The following is a 20,529-nucleotide window of genomic DNA, read 5'->3' on the forward strand; positions in this document are numbered from 1 at the left end:
GGCAGTCGGACTGCCATCGTAATGAGGTGCTTAGTGTCACAAGGCAAAGCAAACACCAACTTCTGCACCTGCACTGAGGCTTCATGATGACATTAAACTGTTCACATTATGCTGTGATGAATGGTAAAAGGGCTCACTCTTGAGTATTGGAGCAAGATCATGTGGATCAGAAGAAGCCATTTACTTATTACTCCTCTGCTCCTGACCCTATGGAGGTAGAACTCCTGCCTTGCCGGCATTCTTTGCTGCACCAGCACATCTTGTAGAAACATCAGAAAACACTGGCTTGGGTTCCCCTCTCATTGTGGCTGCATCCCCATTCTTTAATTTTCCTCCTGCAGAACGCAAAAACACAACACTGTTCAACTGCCCAACTGACCGATACACGACTTTTTGTTACCAGCTTGGTGTCCAGCTTTGAACCCAGCCTCTTTGATGCCCACCTCTCAGGAGGGGTAGCTACACGATTGCCTGTTACCACCAAACACCTGACCAAACTTTGCATGGACCTGTATAATGTGGCAATACCCGACAGTGAACTTTATTATCGGGTAGATGATTTGTGTCTCGGAAATGATGTCGGACCCTTGTAGCTGGAAATGTTGCACGTAGCCAACATGAAGTTGTAAATCAACATTTATCACAAGTGTACTCAGCCCAGGTGGCATGTTGCTCCAATGCGTGTTGCTGTGTTTACAGAATACACATAAGCATTTGGAGTGACCCATGACTTTGATATGGCTTTAGTGAAGGGTTCCTCACTTCTTCTGGAAATTCCATTAAAAGTGTCATATATGTTCGAAATCTACTAGACACTTTTGTGTTGTCTTTCAAAAATTGCTGTTTCCAAATGTGCTGCTCATGCGTCTCTGCAAGAAGAAGTGTCTTAGGGATATGATCTTGCCAAACAAGGTCCTAAGAAAGCTGCACCATCTTCTACTGAAATATTGCTCCTATTCATATATGCATGAGCAAAATGACAATGGACTAGGATGTGGCCTGAGTGCTTGCTAGTGACTGAGATTAATTCAAGTATTCCATCCATCACTTTTTTGTATACATTAGTGTGTCTCCCCAAGTGAAATGGGTATGCTAAAATGTGGGTCCTGTGCACACTGTGTCATTGGAACCAAGCTATACCAGGCTGATGAGACCTAACTAGGGCAAAACCCATCCTGTGTTGCCTGTCATTTCGGGCTGGACTGCTCCCATTGGAGGAGGTTCAAGACTGATGTGCATATGGCTGGGTCCAAACTAAGCTGGCACAGTGTGAAAAATAACGATGGAAAGGGATGCAGCCCCAAGTGATCACCAGTGGTCGATATTAATTCAAGCATTCCATCCATTGTTTTTAAGTATACTTCAGAGCATATGAACTGTCACTACCAAATGAAGTACTGATAAACTCTGTTGTTCCTTTCCACTTGTGATCGTTTATAATTTCCATTAACAAGTGAATAATTTCGTAATCTAACCTTGATTGACATCACAGTTGTTCTCTTTCTTAAATCAGCAGGAATTAAGCTTTGCATACACCTGCTTCTGCAAACAGTATTCTATTGATGTATAATGTTCTTATGCTTGGTCATCAGTTCCCAGTTGTTTGGAATTAGAAGGAGCCTGAAAAAGATCTACTTATGTAAACATTTCCTTACAGAGACTTCTAGCCGCATATTCCTAACCTTGGAATTATCGCCAGGCATCAGACTGGATACGGAAAAGTTTCATGAGCAGTACACCCTTGTGTCGGTTGATGACTTCATCGGGTACGCATTGGGTTGTCTTCCGTGCTGGATATGACGAGCATGGTGCCTATATAGGTACCACCACAGTGAGCTGACTTCTGTTGTTTTCTTTCTGTGCCATTCAGCACAGATCTGGAGTGAGTTACACCGTAGTCATTTTTTGACTAAACTTTTTTCAAATTTTGTCAAAGTGTTTTTTGAGATCTTCTCCTGGTGTGGCAGGGATGTCATCTGATGCTGGACCGGCATCTTTTTATGCCTTTGGTGCCTCGACTGTGACCACGATCCGAATGTCTTCTCGGATGGCAGCAGCATGAACCGGAGGTCTTGAGGGATCGATCCCTCAAGCTCCTGGCAGCTCAAAGTGCGAAGTCGTGACGATCTTGATCAAGAGGAATGTCTCAGGAGCAGTCGCACAGCGCAAAATCTTCATCGCACTCAAAGTCGTCGGGCCACTCGGGTAAGTCCTATTGTAAGAAGAAGAGCAAGAAGTCAAAGAGGTCTTCGATTTCACCTCGCCCATCTGCCATTACCTGCACCACTGGCAGTCTATAACATCAGACCAATGGATTTTGCAGATTGTCTAGAGGGGCTACTCTGTCTCCTTTGAGACTACCCCTCTACCCATGCCATCTGCTTGCGATAGGATGATGGAGAACCAGCCTTCTTTGCTATGCTAGGAAGTGCCGGCTCTCTTGGCCAAGGGAGCCATTGAGAGGGTGCCAAAGCCTGAAGTAGGTTTTTAATTGTTATTCCTGCTACTTTCTGATGCCCAAGAAGGACAGAGGCCTTCATCTTATTCTAGATATGTGTCCTCTCAATTTCTTCCACAGGAAGGAGAAATTCAAAAAGCTCACACTTGCTCAGGTCTTGTCTGCCTTGGATCTGGGAGACTGGATGGTGGCGTTGGACTAGCAGTTGGCATACTTCCACACTCCTGTCCTGCCTGCCCACAGGCATTACTTACGGTTCAAGGTCAGCCACAAGTACTTTCAGTTCGATGTGCTCCCTTTTGGCCTTACCAACGCCCCTCGGGTGTTCACCAAAGTGATCTGGTGGTTGCAGCTCATCTGTGGAGATCAGCGGTGCCAATCCCATACTATCCAGATGGCTGGCTGTTGAAGGCTGGCTCGCTCCAAGCTGTCGTCTACCACCTCCAGACTAGGATGAACCTCCTGTATTTGGTGGGGTTCACTATCAACGTGCCGAAGTCACACCTGACTCCCTCTCAGATGCTCCCTTTCATCAGAGCTGTTCTGGACACAGTGCAGTTTGGGCCTATCCTCACGAACAGCAAGTCCAGGATATTCAGGCTATGATACCGGTGTTTCGACACCTATCCTGGATTTCATGAGACTGACTGAGGCCGCTGGGCCTCATGGCCTCCTGCATCCTGCCGGAGACACATGCCAGCTGCCATATGCGGGCGCAGCAGTGAGACATTAAATTCCAGTACGCGCAGTATCAGGGAAATCTCTTTAACATGGTCCAGATCTAGGAGGGAACTGCAAACAATCTGCAGTGGTGGTTAACAAACCGCAATTGGGTCAGCGGCAGACCCCTGTCCCTTCTACAACCAAATATGACATGGTGGCAGATGCATTTCTCCTGGGATGGGGCAGCCATCTGAGAGAGGTTGACATCAGAAGCCTCTGGTGGAATCCGGACTCCACATCAACCTTCTGGAAGTCTGGGTGATCCAGCTGTCATTAAAAGTCTTTCTACCCTCCATCAAGGAAAGGTTAATGCAGGCGTTCAAGGATACACCACCGCCATACGGTACTGCAACAAACATGGTGGGATGGGGTCATGGACCCTTTGTCAAGAGCCCCAGTGCCTCTGAACATGGCTAAGTTAGGGTATTTCCCTGGTGGTTAAACACCTGGCGGGCTCCCTGAATGCCAAGGCAGACAAACTCAGACGAAGATGCCTAGCGGATCACAAATGGTGTCTCCATCCGGAGATGGTGCTAGGTCTATTTCAGCAGTGGGAAGAGTCTTGGTTAGATCTGTTCACCACAGACGAGAATGCGCAATGTCAGCAGTTCTGCGGGCTGTAGTTTACAAGGCAGCTCTCGCTCGGAGACACTTTTCATCTTGAGTGGAGCTCAGGCCTCCAACACACGTTTTTACCCATAACACTCCTGCCCAGAGTTCTCAAGAAGATCAGAAACGACCCAGTCCATGTCCTCCTTGTGGCTCCGGACTGGGTTCGGAGAGTTTGGTATCCCGAGCTGCTGAGTATGGCCATCGGTCCTCCCATCAGGCTGCCCCTTTGGGAGGATCTTCTGTCGTAGCAGCAGGGGAGGGTTCTCCACCTAAACCTGTCAAAACTCTGCCTTCTTACGTGGAGATTGAGCGGCAACAGTTTACAGCTTTTAGGCTTCCGTCTGAATTCTGCAATGCTATTCTGGCAGCCAAGCATCCCTCCACCCAAAAACTATACGCCTGCCATTAGGGCAAGTTTGTTGCATGGTGTGCAGAGAAACAGGGTGACCTTCTTTTTGCTCCTTTCTCTCAGGTTCTTCTGTTTGTTCTTTCCCTTGTGCAGGCCTCTGCTCTGGGTACTGTTAAGGGTTAACTTTCTGCTATATAAGCTTTTCTGTGGTTGCCTGACCAACCGTCCTTCTTCCAATTCCCTATTGTAAATAGGTTCTTTAAAGATTTTCAACATCTGTTTTCCCCCTTCTACCTTCATTATGCCTCAGTGGGACCTTAATCTGGTCGGGATGTTCCTGATATGTGCTCACTTTTGAACCCTTGCACAACTGTCCTCTCAGGCTCCTTATCATCAACACGGCCTTCCTGTGGACATTCACATCTGCCTGGGTGGTCAGTGAGCTTCAGGCTTTGTCCTCCAAGCCTCCATATTTGAACCTCTACCCAGACATGCTGGTTCTACGAACTAGAGCTTCCTTTCTGTCGAATCTCATCATGCCTTTCATGTAGGCCAGTTCATCACCCTGCCTACTTTTTACACTCTGCCACATTCCTCTAAAAAAGAGGAACAACTTTATCGACTGGAACCAAAAAGAGTGCTGTTGTTCTACCTTGACCGCAGAGGAGAGTTCTGAGTGGATGAGAAACTCTTTGTGGGGTGTGTCAGAGTAAAGAAGAGAAAGGCCATGCTGAAGTGGACCATGTCCAAGTGTATGATGCTCTGCATTCAAATCTGCTATGCATTGGCCAAGAACCAACCCCTTGAGGACTTGCAGGCTCATTCTACCAGGTCCAAGGCTGCGACCACTGCATTAGCACGTGGAGGTCCTCTATACACATTCACAAAACACTACTGCCTGGACAGTCAGGTCCATCAAGACAGACACTTTGCCCGTTCGGTCCCGCAAGACTTTTTGGTATGATATTGTTTTGCAGACCCACACCCAGGGAGGTATTGCTTGGGTATCTATTCTAAGGTAAGAAATCTGCAACTTGAAGTCTCTATCAGATGAACAAGTTACTTACCTTCAGTAACGCCTTATCTAGTAGCGAACCTATTTAGCCGCAGATTCCTTACCGACCTACCCATTCTCCCTGCTCTTCGAACAGATTTCTAGGGACAATGCTTTCCCCCACCTGGGGATAATTCTAAGGCAAGGAATCTGCAGCTAGATAGAGTCTCTACTAGATAAGGTGTTACAAAAGGTAAGTAACTTGTTCTTTTTGTTCAGTTCTGTAAAGGTGATGTGCCTTTGATGTGGGCTAATGCTTGAACAAGTCCATTTGCTAGTAAACCTGTGACTAAGTGTAAAGCAACGTTAATATAAATTTAAATCCAATTGATGGATAGTGGTATATCCAATAATACAAAATGATTACAAACATAAATGTTAGATATGTGTTGATGCACTTATCACTCACCTGCAGAATGGCCATCTTTTTGCTTTTTCTCCAAGTCCAGATGGTCCCCAAGGCACAAATCATCCTTTTCTTTGTCTTTCACTGAGCACAAACTATTAGCAATAAGAGGGCCTGATTTGCAAATATAAAAGGAATGTATTAATAATGTACATATCCCAGGTTAATTAAAATATAAGGCAGTAGTGTTAACAATGCAAGTTGGGTTTATTTAGAGAAACATTTATACTGCAAGCCTTTGCAACCATGTTCAGTATCTGCCAGGTTATGGCAAGTCTTTCCTATATGAGGGCTTGAAAGATCAGCAAATTATCACTGAACTACGAGTAAGGTCAAGTAACTTTAAGTTATTAGTTTAGGAAGCTGGCTCTGTATATACTATACCATAAAGAGGTATAGTGTGCAGAGTCCAGTGAGTCCCCAAAGGTATAGCAGAGGATTAGGTATATAATACCTTACTATCAATTTAGTGGTAGCTGGGCTTAGCAGTTAGGCTTATTAGAGGGTAGTGTGACTGCATTTGTTGTACATACTCATACAAGACAGGAACACACACTCAATGACTAACTCTGGGTCAATGATTTGTGAAAGTATTACTTTGGTTACTTTTATTTTTGGAACCAAGTTCACTCAGTTTCAGGTAAGTAGACTTTTCAATTATGCAATACTTTCAATGTTATTGGCAAAAGGTTTATAGAGCATCAAGCAATATTTTTAATGTACATGAAATACATTTCAATGTCAAAGAAGATACTTTGTATACAGGTACACACAGTGCAAAACAGTTGAGAAACTAATGCAATCATATGGGAGGAAAGACAGGCAAGTAACTTACAGGTAATTACACAGATTTGAGATTCATTCACTGGGGGCTTTGGTCAACAGTGGGCATGGGTCGGACCAAGGTAGGTACTGCACTCCCAGCGGCACTGGGGCGGCCGGGTGCAGAAGTCACTGGGCCCAATGGTATCCTATAGAGAATAGGCACTGGTTACAGGTAAGTACCTGCGGTTCAGGGACATAGGCCCTGGGGGTTGAGATCAGCACTGGAGGGGCACAGAGACGGCCCCACCAGATGACCGATTGAAGGAATTCAATGACTAGAGAGGTAAGTTGGATAGTGGGGGGATGCCGGGACACCGTCGGTTGGGCACACCAATGCCAGGGGGCTCCGGGTGCGGGGGTACCTTCAGGCGTCAGGTTTTTCTCACCGGCTCCGGTTGTGGTCAGGGGTGGAGACTTCACTGGATCGATGGGCCACCTGGAATCTGGCAGTGGGCGTCAGGTGCAGATTGGTGCAAAGGTTGCGGATCCACCTGGATCCGGAGTCCTGAAGTTAGGTCTTGGCTGGTCAAATCCGGTGTCCACAGGAGACAAGAGTCTTTGTTGAAGACAGCGAGGGTCCCCAGGGTCTTGGAGGTTGTTGGCTGCGGGCCATGCTGGTTTCTTGGAGCAAATCACTGGAGGAGGAGACAGGCAGGTAGGGGTGGGGCCAAGTCAGCTGTCGTCTTCTTGTCCACTGCTGCACGGCTCTTCGGTCTGTCGTCTTCTCATGTCGTCGAATCTGAGGAACATGGTTCAGGGGAGCCCTTAAATACTAAATTTAAAGTTGCTACTGAGGTTGGAGGGCAGTAGCCAATGGCTACTGTACCCTAGGGTGACTACACCCTTTAGGTGCCCCCTCTCTTTGGGGAGAGGGGCACATCCCTATTCCTATTGGTCCTAATTCTCCAAGCCAAGATAGAGAATTCTGAAGAGAGAGGTTCACCTCAGCTCCTGTTCACCCTAGAGGTGTGCCAAGCCATGGTGGACACTCCTACTCTGCTTACTAAGTTTCCTGCCTGTCCTGTCGCCAGAAAGTGGGGCAAGGACAGGGAGGCGGGCATCTCCACTAGTTGGAGCTACCCAAGTCAGCATAACACAAGTTGAGAGCCTTTGAGGCTCACCGCCAAGTGCTGCTGTTCCTGCAGAGACCAGTCAGCCAATACACTAGAAGCTGATCGTTTTTCAGGGGGCATCAGTGTGGATTTATTATGCTGAGACGGGTGATACCAAACTTCTGAGTCTTCAGTAAAGCCATCAATAAGATGTGGGGTTTGTGTTGACAAACTCCCAGCCCATGTACTCAAAATAACTGTGCTGCACTAACAGTGCCCAAGAATGGACTCAGACACTGTATGGGCATATTGCTCATGCAGCTATGCCCTCACCTCTGGTGTAGTGCACCCTGCCTTAGGGCTGTAAGGTTTGCCAGAGGAGTGACTTCCCTATGCCACAGGCAGTGGTGTGTAGGGATGGCACCCAGGAATGCGTGCCATGTCGACTCTTTTATTTAAGCTACACCACAATACATAGCCTGCAATGGCAGTGTGTATGTGTTTGGTGTAAGGGTCCATTAGGGTGGCACAATCAAGCTGCAGCCATCCGTAAGGGGCCCTCTCTGGTCACAAGGCCCTTGATACCACTGGTACCTTTTACCAGGGACTTGTATGTGGGCCAGAGGTGTGCTAATTGTGGAAACAATGGTACAGTTTAAGGAAAGAACTGGAAACCTGATTGGCAGGAACCCAGGGCACACTCAGTCAAAGTGCATCAGAAATCTGGCAAAAAGTGGGGGGTTACTGCAACAAACCACTTTCCTACAATTAGATCCACCACTCAACATTGTTTAATGAAAGGAGTAAGATATGTTCTTGAGTCAGGTTTTATAATTTGTTCAAATTATTACACTTAAGGGAGAGGTGGTGGCCTAGTAGACTAACACATCCACTGCAGCGATCTGTGCTAGGCTCCATGGCCAGAGATTCAAATGACTTCACTCAGCCTTTCATCTTTCCAGAGATGGTAAAATAAGTACCATTAAATTGGGTAACAACAAGCATCTGTTCTCTGTCAACAGCTTGTAAAGACGACCCCAAGCTGAAAGCAGCATCTACAAGCACACCTATTAAGCGTTTTCAATTTTACAGATTTGTAAGATATTATATGTTTATCCATGCTTTAATTGATTCTGCTAGATTTAGGAGGGGGTTTGGGACATGACTGGCTCTTCCCCAACTCTATTGCACTGTCCAGTGCTAGAACGTTATACTACTGATTCTTTCCCAGCCGACCTTTGAGAGTTGACCCTCTCAAGTGACTGTTTATTAGTGTTCTGTGTTGTGTGATTGTCAAACTTCTCTCTATCTAGTGTGAGACAGAGAGCTGCTGTAAAAGCTTGGCGCTGTATCAGGGTCAATTTGCTAGGAACCAGAAAACACTGGCATGACCAGGTTCCAGGAAGTCCCAGCTCGGCTCTGAATTGAGCGACACAACAAACTCGATGACTGTTCCTCCATCGGCCGCCAGGAATCAAGCGGTAGGGCGGAGCCAGTGCCCCTTTAAGTCTGGGGAGGGTAGTTAGCTTGTGGGGTTGACAGCGGGCCTGGCGTTAGTGCACCTTGAAGCAATCAGCCCCCACCACCAGTGTTTGTTTTATTACAACCATCAACACAGCAGGCAACTTTCTTGGTCACGTTTGGTCTTCGGGGGCCCACACAAATCGACTGCTCCGACTGAGCTCATCATAACCGTATGTCCCCAGGTCCCCACCTTTAAGCAAAGACTTACATTTTCATTGCAGTTCTGTAGCAGATTGATTTGATCAAAGTATAGAATACCGCAGAGACTGGAATTTCTGTTCTTTTGTAGGTCTTGCCTAGGCAGAGCTTGCTCTGCATCTTCGAGACATGCTTTATTCAGGATATGGGCATTAAGCAACACCCATGTTTCTAATTGGCTCCTTTTACTGTCCTTTGTAAATGGCTGCTTTTCATTGGTTTATATGGTCACTACTCCCTCCTTTTTTACGTTCTTTACTTCTCATGAGGACTGTCCCTCTTACATATGGTGTTACTCACCGTATCATTAAGTACTGTCTGAGCACTCTTTTTTCGTTTTTGGTTGTGTAGACTCAGGAACTTACTTGCGCCGATGCTTGCTGCCTCTCCTCGTTATTCTGAACAGCTGCTCTTTATATTTGCTAACACTCACTACCCCTCCTTAGCTATAGCTGTTGCCTCCTTCTCCCTCCTGAGAGGAAGAATGGAGGCTTTTCTGCTGCAGTTAATAAGGAGGACCCACAAAAACCTAATTGATGTTGGTGTCCTCTTCCTTGCTCCAAGGCTGTTGTAAACAGCTTTGGCTATTTGAAAGTTCCCTTCTATAAACAGGGTTGTAATTCTTGGTCTTATCTCGTCTGAATTCTTATTTCATCCACATTTTTGCAAACCATTCACAATGTATCATCATGTAGGAAAATCTAAACTGACAACACACTAGTTCTCACTAAGAGATGATCACTTTTCTAGATTTTCAACTATGTTAGACTTTATTGCACTTTCTGATGAACAAAGTATGTTTCTTAATAGATGATATTTACTAAATTGCTTGAACAAATTAGAAACATTGAAAATGGTGAGAAGTAGTAATATAAACACTGCTGTTATTCTTGAATCATACAGTGGTATTTGTTTTAGAGTCGCCTTTTACTCAAACGTAATTGTGAACCTGATACTACAAAATTGTGAACATTAGCAGAGGAATCAATGTTATTATTTTCGTTCCTCGTACAAAAAACAGTCAAAATATGGTTTTAAGCAAATTTGAGAGTCAGAATGTGGTATCATTCAAATATGTCTCATGCAGACATGCAAAAACAATGCATAGGTTACAGTAGTATCTATAAGGCCAGGAGGGGGGGAAGGTCTCTATTTTACAAGAAAAAGAATGTCACATCTCGCCCAAAAGATGATGACTTATTGTACTGAAACTGATTGACTGGTACACTAAATAAAAAAAACAATAAGGACAAATGATCCATCATCAAATTTAACAATGGGATAAAGGTTCTCTCCTGGAAGAAGTCAAGATTTTGTACGGACAATCAAAAGCTGGCATATTCGAATAGTCTAAAAGCAGATATTATTTGCATTCAATGCGGCCTGTAAATGATATTGAGATTGAAAATTACTTTGTCCTTAGGTGTCCTGTAACGAAATCCAAGAGAGAACATGCCAGTGGGGGTATAGAACCTTGCTAAATACAAATTATAGGAGGTTCTATCATATTATTTACCATCCATCTGAATTAGTACACTGTATAAAAATTATTGGGAATCTATCTAGAAACCCTGAAAGTCTTCCTTTACTGCTTTTCAATGGATACATACCATTGGGGACAAGGAATGCCCCCATAGCTAAATCTATATTGTAGTTCAAATTTCAAACAATCAAAGAGAACAATTGTTGTCAAATAATTTCATCAGGTGACATTAATGCTAAAGTTTCTAATCATGCAATAGAAATCTATGCTGATATAGAAAGTGAAGAAGCTTTTGACATTCCTTTATATTTCCTGAAAGTATTAAATCTGATAAACGAGGACTGCTACCTTTAGATTTCTTATGGGAACAGGATTGTTTCACTGTAAATGGAAGGTTGGGAAGGAACATTCCCGCTAACTATACCCATTATTGTAGCACTGGGTCATTTGATTTCAGATTACATAGTCACGTTAGATAATAGTTTTCATTTATTGCATAATATTACAGTCATTGGAAATATCTAGACCGACCATAAAATAATATATTTTCGATTTTACCTCTCACTTGAAAACACAGAGTCCTGAAACATGCATGGGGATATGGTATATTTCTAAAAAGGGCAGGTTCTAATCCGATTGTAGAGTATAATATTTATATGAACTCTGATTTGGGGAAGAGATCCCAGGTAGTACAGGTACCTAAGGTAACACTAACTGTGAGAAAATAGTTGCTTGAGCACAATTTCACTAGGGAAATACATTTAGATTAGACTTCAGCTTATAATTTCTCTCCAGTGTGGAGTAAAATAATTAGCCTAAGGAAAGGGAGGAGAACTAGACATCAAATCCTTATGAACAAGCTCTGTGCAGACCGCCCTGGATTAACTTGTAAAAGGCTGTAAATGTAAACAAAATTATGAGATTTTGGAAGTTGATCGCTGATTCTAGCAGCAATTTTTCTGAGTCAAACCCAGTCCCAATTAGCGATACTGACTGTGTCAAATACTTCACTGAATTATATGCATCTAATTCTAAGGATTAGGTGGATACTCTGGGGCTTTCAGGTCCTTCCGCTATCTACATTGGGGAATACGTATCCCCTACATTAGAACAGAGTAAAGATTATATTCTAAAAGCCAGACCTTGAGGAGCTATGGGACCAGATCAAAACCATATTACCATAATAAAAAGATAAGCAACTCTAATGTCCATTTACTTTTTTACTCAAAAAAAAGTAACTATTACTATCAACAGGGAAAAAACCCAAGCTTGTGGACTGGAAGAATTGCAGTTCCCCCATATAAAAAGGGATCCTGTAGTCTCCCTAGTTATTACAGGCAGATAACCCTATTAGATGCAGTAGGTAAAAAAAAAATCAAAAACTAAAATTGCGTAACAGATAATGCAAAATCACCAGAGGTAGAGGTAGGTTTCAGAGTCAATAGTTCCCCTTTAGATAATGTTGCAACACTTCAATTAATTACTGAAAAATAAGTATTTAACGGGACAATTGGTCTATGTGGACTTTATAGGTTTTCTAGTGCTTTGACCAAGTAGACAAGTCACAAAGATTAGGAATTTCATGTCATAAATCACGTTTAATAATAACTTTGCATGCTACCACCTGGTGTCATGTTTTAATAGGCAGCGATCAAAACCTTTCTTCAAGAATTAAAACTGAAAATGGTTTAAAACAAGGTTGGTCACTCACACCTTTATTTTCGCTTTATATGTATGATTCACCATTCGTTTTAGCTATACTGAATGTCGATCCCCACAGGGTAGGAGATCGAAATCTATCTTGTCTGCTTTATGCAGATGATATTGGTATAATAGATCTAACTCCTAAGGGCTTATAAAAATGCTTAAACACTATAGATCATTTGGTATAAATCGTGTTTGGGAAAGTAAACATAAAAACAGTAAAAATGTACCCGTTTAGGGAAAATCCGTTCTTATAATTAGAATGATAAAGAATATATGTATACTTGACTCGAAAAGTAACATCCTATGCAAAAAATCTAGGAACTTTTTATAATGATCTTGGGCATGAACATTTCACTTATTTGTTGTTGCTATATCGTCTAAAAATTCCCCCTTGTTTAATGTGTCCTATAGAAACCATCCTTGTGAAAATTGGGACTTGTATGGAAACTTTGAGGACAATATATTGTGCAAGCTTTTTCATCTGAATGCTTTGGGAACCATACATGATGCAATTTGTTTAGAGGTTCATTCAAATAGCACCTTTGTTCTAAGGCTATCACCAGTTTTGCGATGGTGGTATCCGCTACTTCATTGTGAAGAATACTCTTTGCACAATTTATTGTGCCTTGGAATATTTCACCAAAAGTGAAAAATAGTACACTCCGATGAACTTTTCTCTAGGCATTAGAGCTGTACGAGCTCAGGCAGGATGACTTGAAGCCCATGACAATGAATCAACTGAAATTCCACCTGAAATCGTAAACTCATAGCGTAAGTATAAAATTAGATACTGAGTACTGTTTGCATAGGTATACATTTAGTACTATTATCGCTTCTTGTAATCAACGAAAACCACAGTTCAGCTGACCTACAATATGCAACATAGTAGTTGACACTTCTTTTAAATGTTATTAATTATTATTTTGCTAATAAGGATTGTTACTGTTGCTTGGCAACAATTGGCTACTAAAGATAGAATATGTGATCTGTGTAATAATGGCGTCCAAACCTCCGATTATGTTATTTTTATCTGTCCTGCAGTGCACTTTAGAAGCTGTCAATTTGTGTTGCTACTTTTTCTTAGATTTGGAGTACGATCTGCAGAGGAAGTTCAACAGTTTTTAATGTTCCTGGAAAATTAAATGTCTTGTTTTAAAATGCTTACATTTTTCCAAAGCTTTTTTAAGTTTGCATTGAAGTGATATAACTTATGTATGTATATTTGTGAATGGATCAAATATTTTCAGGGGTGTGGAATTTAATAAAATATCTACTTGTCGGTGGCTATGCTGCAGGAAACCCACATGGACCCTCAGAAAGCTCCTGTCTTTGCCAGCAAGTGGGCAGACCATAGGTTTTTGCTTCATATTCCTCCTATGCGAGCGGGGCCGCTATCCTAATAAAAAAAGTACGCCTTTCACGCTCGGTGGCTCACTCACGGACTCTCAGGGGAGATATGTATTGGTATGGGGGCGATTGGGTACAGCCACAGTTACTATGGTCTGCTGCTACGGTCCCAACATTGACGCACCTGAATTCTTCTCTGTTCAATGGGGGAAGATTACGGAGATAGGCTCCACGCAGTTGATCTGGGGCGGTGATTTTAATGTAGCTCTTAACCCGACCTTGGATAGATCAAATCCGTCTCCACATCACTATACCAAGGCACAGGCAGTACTACTGGAGATACTTCAGGAGGGTAACCTGGTAGATGCGTGGCATCTTCGACATACGACGATTAGAGAGGGTACACATAGTAACACACATGCAGGTTCCTGGGCACGATTAGATTATTACCTGCTGCCGAGGGATCTAGCTCCCTCCATAACAGCAATCACCCACTTGGCTAAAACATTCTCCGATCACTCACCTGTTAAGATGGAGATCACTATGCCCGGATACAATACACCCAGACGGCATTGGCGATTACAACCCACGGCCCTGTTAGATGCAAGCTTTCACGTGGAATTGGGGGAGAAGATACGTGATTTTTTCAGTAGAAACAGGCACTCAGTTGATTCCATAGAAATACTGTGGGAGGCCTTCAAGGTCACATCCGTCGTTTCTGTATCTCGAAAAGATTTGGGGTTCTAAGAGATCTACGGAATACACTGCAGAAATTGGAAGTTGAGCTTAAAGCTTTAGAACGTGAAATGGCAGGGGGAGGAGGCGCGCATACACAGTTGAGGTTTAAGGAGAAGTTGGCCGACTATGCAGATACTGCAGCTCGGGAATCCAATTTCAGGGGAAAATATTGGAAGGCGAGGAGATATGGAGAGGGGGAACATCCTGGGAGGGCTTTAGCGGACATGATTAAGAGACCTAGAGGCTCGCAAAACATTCTGGAAATACAAGGCCCTGACGGGGAGGCTTACATAGATACTACTGACATCTTAGCCTGTTTTACAACACACAACTCTACGCTATACACTTCGCAACGCCAGGACAGAATAGAGCTTGACAGTTCTTTGGGTGATGTAGCATTGGGATGGCTGGAGGACCATCACAGAGACTTCCTCAGTGCCCCCTTTGAACTCGATGAAATTCGAGAGGCAATTATGCAACAAAAATCTAGTAAGGCCCCGGGGCTCAATGGTCTACCAGCCGAATTTTACAAGGCTTATGTTGACATCATGGCCCTAGTGCTGAAGGACGTGTACACTGAATCCATGGAGGATGGCAAACTCCCCCCATCCATGAGGGTGGCATTGATAACGTCATTACTTAAACCTGGTAAGGACCCTACCTCATGCGATTCTTATAGGCCCCTATCCCTATTGAACTGCAACACTAAAATCCTGGCGAAGGTCATCGCCAACAGATTGCTGCTCTTAATAGATAAACTGGTGTTGCCTGATCAATCTGGCTTTATACCTGAGCGAGCCACCTCACATAACCTCCGTACATTATTTTCTATCCTCCAGAATGTAGCGCAGGAATTACCCATGGCTGCGGTCTTTCTAGATGCCACGAAGGCATTTGATTCCGTGGAATGGGATTACCTCAATGCAATACTGTGCCGAATGGGCTTCCCATTGATCTTCATTTCCTGGATACGCCTGTTATACTCTTGCCCCACTGCCCGAGTTCTCATAAATGGGCACATGTCTGCCGAAATTCCCATATCCCGGGGCACTAGACAGGGGTGCCCATTATCTCCCCTGCTCTTCGCCCTTGCGATAGAGCCCTTAGCTTGTAAATTGAGGCAACCCCATCGGGAACGTGCGTTGCGCTGTAACCTGCGACAAATCCTAATATCGCTTTATGCAGACGATATGACACTATATGTCAGGGATCCGCAAAATAATCTTAATCCAATTTTACGGTAATTTATAGTGTTTGGACACCTTTCGGGAGTGCATATTAATTGGGCGAAGTCGCTGATTTTTCCCCTCACGGCTGCAGTGGCCAAATTTACACTTGGATTTCCCCTTAGGCTGGTGCGATACAGATCTACGCTATTTAGGGATTCAAATTGGAAATACCTGTGACGAGATTCTACGCCTTAATTATGGCACGGCAATAGACCACCTTTCCTGCAATGTCACGCGCTGGATAGCTTTGCCTTTATCAATGGCTTGCCGTGCCTCCTTGATAAAAATGGTGATTCTCCCACAGTTTTTATATCTCTTTCTGAATATTCCGTATCCCACAGGGCGACATTTTTTCGCCTCCCTTAGAACAGAATTGTTGAGATTATTTTGGGGAGGCAAACAGCCCCGCCTGAAATGGACAGTCCTCATGAGGTCATAAGCGCAAGGCGGGTTTGATTTACCAGATTTTGAACTATATTTTGAATGCGCACAGGCACAGCATGCTTATTGCTGGATGAACCCCCCACGCTACATGCCTCAGATTGCAGCGGAGGGTTGGTTGGCGGATCCGATTCCGTTGAATGGGATGATTCATGAACCTGCTCCGGCCAGAAACATGCCATCCACCACTCTCACGAGTACAGTCACCGCTTGGCTTAGCATTGGTCGGCGTCTTAACGCCACAATCATATATTCGTCACTAATGCCTCTCTCCTATCATCCGCAGATGCCATTATTACAAGAGAAGGAGTTCCATACATTATGTGCCCGACTGAACATTGTTACATGGGGAGGGATCTTTTTATACATGGGAAGTTTTGCTCTACTGAACAATTCATCCGAACAGGGTATGCGGACCATTATCCCGGAATTTCCCAAGGAACCGGAGCCATTAGCGCCGTTCCATCGTATGCTGACTGCGGATGGCCCAGGGCACATGGTCTCTACGTTATATCATACTGTACGTACTCTTCAGCCAGAGCCTACGCATGCGGCAATGCATCACTGGTCCACTGATCTGGGTTTTGAATTATCCCTTGAGCAATGGGGGTACTGTTGTAGGCAAGTTGCACGCATTTCCGCCAGCAGCAGATTGCGTATTATCTACTTTCGATACATCCAACGTATATATTACACACCCGCAAAATTATACAGACTCAAGCTGAGAGACACTGATAACTGTGACCGCTGCGGCAGCCCAGGGGCTGTTTTTTTTACATCTGGCGTGGGAATGCACCAGGGTCTCGGAATACTGGGTAAAGGTCTTTGAGGCACTCACACAAATGACGTCGGATGTCATGGAGTGTAGTCCACTTTTGGCGCTGCTGCGATATACTGAGCAGCTTCCACGGGCCTATCGCCGTTATGTCACGCTTGCGTTACTATTAGCAAAAAGAAGGGTAGCGTGAAAATGGGGTAGGGGACGTGCCCCTAAATTTAAAGAGTGGCTCGATGATTTGATTTATAGTCAAGACCAGAGTTCCATCTATGCAGAATCGTTGCCTCGCAGATCAAGACCCAAGGATATATGGGGACCTCTCAAACAGTACCTCCTGAAACACACCCCTGAAGACTCCACATAAGCTGCTTTATTGATCCTGATGTGATAATTGCTGGGAAATAAACTCAGAATCCTCTAAGTGGCTCATGAGAAGGGAAGTAGGGTGACGCTGTGATGCAATGTTCTCCCTGTGCTATGGGCATTTGCTGAAATCTGTGTGTGGGGACTTGGGTGGGAGGCCGGGGATGGTCGCAAAATGAGCCTCCTCTTCTGGAATGTCTTAATGTTTATGTCTATGTGGCCGACCAGAGAGGACATGAGGGTAGTGTGGAATGATGGACTATGGACTTGTCTGCAAGCCGTGGATTTCACTAATACGAGCATGGGGTACATGTACTATGTTATATATCTCAATGATGTATATTGCTATGGTCTGTATTACTTACGGAGATGCTGCAGTGACTGTCTGCAATTTATTTTTCTTCTGGTATCTGTAAGCAAAAACTAATAAATAAAGTTTCAAAAAAATAATATCTACTTGTCCATGGGGCAGGTTGCTTCGTAAATCTACTTGTCCAGTAACAAAATCCACTTGTCCCTTTTGTGCCATGTAATGCGGTGACAAATTGTGGCAGCAATCTCATTATCCAAGAGCTCCAAAATAGCCTTGCTGATTATGCCAGGGCTCCTTCCATAGTACGGTTGAAAACTAGCAATTCCCATATGTTTCCACGTTTCCACAGATCTACATACTGGCACTAAAGGTACTGGTATGCAACAGTTCCAGGGTTGGAATGCCTTTTTGAGTTTGTGCAAACCTATTAACTTGCATGTTTTAAGGGTTTTCAACAACTCTTCTCTAATTGTTTCCCATACTGAGAAAGGTTGCAAATTTACTCCTGACAATGGCAGACATAAAACTTCTTCCAGGGTTGGGAAAAAAAAGTGGTTGGAGGGAAAGTGAACTTGCAAACACTCAGATTTTCACATGAGCAAATCTACACCTGCATATTTGCTCATGCAAAAATGCAGTTCACAAATATTTTCTAGGAGTACTATTTCTTGGCCAACTTCTGTAAAGTCTTGTGAATTCATGAAAGTCGTATATCTGCACTTAATGCAAGGACATGAGAGCACTTTTGAGACTTAATTTAATAATTTGCCCCTGATTAGGTCTGACGTTAACCATAACCTTTTGTGTTTATTAAAATTCTGTCTCTCTCTCTCTGTCTATAGGCTAGCTTCTGTGAGTGACAGCATTCTGTTCTTTCGCAAGGAACATAATCGACACAACAGTCGTTTTGTTCAGTGCCAGGAACTACTGTGGCAATGTGGGCTTTTTGAGTCCAAAACAATTTTTGCTTTTGCAAATGTTTGTTATAATGATGAGGGCCAGGCAGCTCCCACACCAAAAGGTTTTTCAACAAACATGCCAAAACCAAAAGGCTGACCAACAATTTCAGACCTGTTGGCTTTACCAATGCTTGTTTATTTTTGTTTCCCATAATCTTATTAAAACTGGTTACATTGATTTTCCGTTGTGAATATTTTTGGGAAATACTAGCATACATCAACAAATTTTACTAAATGATGCTGCGCAAAAAAACAGTACCAAAAATGTTTTTGCGAAGATTTTATTTTGAAAGCAAAGAATTATCAATCTTGCTTTCAAGCTTTTGCATATATTTGCATCTAATCAGAGAGCATCCTGGGAGCAGTATATATAGCCTCATATTGCTACACATTGAAAACATGTGTACATAGTTTTATACTGGAACCACTGTCAATAGTACAGTCTGAGCTTACAACATGTGCTTTTTTCGCTCACCGTAATAATAAAGGTTTTGCATTAATGAACCATAAATACAAGTTTGAACAGCATTAACACATGGACACAAATATTACCTTAACTGCAAGATATGCCTTTCCCTGATCAATAATGTGGAACTGGGAGGAGCCTAGCGCTTGACCAAGATGGCCGCGTGAGCTCTGAGCTCCAGAGACCCTCGCGCCCTCCGTCGACTATCCTGGCTCTAATCCTGTCTGTATGCATGGCATCGTGTAGATGACCTGCCAGGGAGGCGATTGATGCTACCCGCGGTCGGATCGCCCACCGGGAACCGGAGTTATGCATGGCGGAAGATTGCGGCCTATCTCCGAGGAATGCCAGGGGCTAGAGTTGGCAGGACGCCCGACTTCTAGTTGAACAACAACGGCCAGGCGAGGTGTGAACTGTCGGATGGAGGTCCCCGTCCTTTCACTTTCGCTTTCTCTCCCTTTGTCTGCCCTGCCCCTGGAGAGCTCTTGGTGGCTTCATTCTCCTTTGTACGCTCCACATGCTACTCTGGCGGCCCATTTCAGACCTGATCACTCCTGATTCCTCTCGTTGAGGGGGAGCCGTCTCATCTGAACCGACCTGCTTGGTACCAACCATGTCGGGCAAAGCAGAGGTGGATCGGCTGAAGCCTAAATCTACCAGGCGGGGTGCCTATACTCAGGTCAATAATATGGACCGCTATGCTCTGCAGAAGGGATCACCGAGTGGGTCGAGCCAGCCGCCAGATACCCAGAAGGAGGCCTCGCCCTTGGCCCCGGAGCTCTCGCTGCAGGATGTCATGGGCGCGCTGGAAGGGATGCAGACTTCGATTGGGAGGCAGTTTGATGCCCTGGCGCATAAGGTGGATGCCATCTTGGTGGATGTCAACCTAATCCGTGCGGACTTGGGCAAAACGAATGAACGGGTTAAAACCCTGGACCTCAAGACCACGGGCCTCGCCGATGAGGTCGCGGAATTGCAGAGCGAGGTTCGTAAGCTGAGGACCGAGAGTGATCTCGCCGCCCGCAGGCTGGAGGACTTTGAGAGCCGGGCCAGGCGCAACAACGTGCGCGTTATCGGGGTCCCGGAGTCCTCGGATGAGGCTTCGGTTGACCTGCTCGTCGAGGACTTGGTGCTTACCATCTGCAGCCTAAGGGTCTTGGGAAGTTCTTTGCGGTTGAAAGGGCCCATAGAGTGCCGGGTGGGAGGCCCAAGGTGGGAGCCCCACCGAGGCCGATCGTCGCCCGGCTCTTTCATTTTCGAGATCGGGACGCTATCCTGCAAGCATCGAGGGTGACGGGCCCGGTCCCCTTCCAGAACGCGTCGGTGAATTTCTATCCGGACTTCACCCAGCAGGTGCAGAGGCAGAGACAGGGCTTTCTGGGGGTGAAGAGGCGACTTCGGGAGAGGGATCTGAAGTATGCTATGCTCTTCCCTGCCAGACTACGTGTGGTGTACGAAGATCGGACATTCTTCTTTGAGTCTCCTGTTATGGCCGATGAATGGC

General features: G+C 44.6%; 1 pseudogene across 1 annotated transcript in view; it reads right to left on the reverse strand.

Moving 5' to 3' along the window:
* LOC146861868 (uncharacterized) overlaps positions 1 to 20,529 on the reverse strand; it is a 171,188-nt pseudogene that overhangs the window by 125,839 nt on the left and 24,820 nt on the right. Inside the window, exon 3 of the transcript XR_014978068.1 lies at positions 5,606 to 5,716. The product of XR_014978068.1 is annotated as an uncharacterized LOC146861868 (transcript). The remainder of the gene's footprint in view (positions 1 to 5,605; positions 5,717 to 20,529) is intronic.

The sequence above is a fragment of the Triturus cristatus genome, chromosome 2_2 (assembly GCF_964204655.1).
Source record: "Triturus cristatus chromosome 2_2, aTriCri1.1, whole genome shotgun sequence".
Lineage (NCBI taxonomy): Eukaryota > Metazoa > Chordata > Amphibia > Caudata > Salamandridae > Triturus > Triturus cristatus.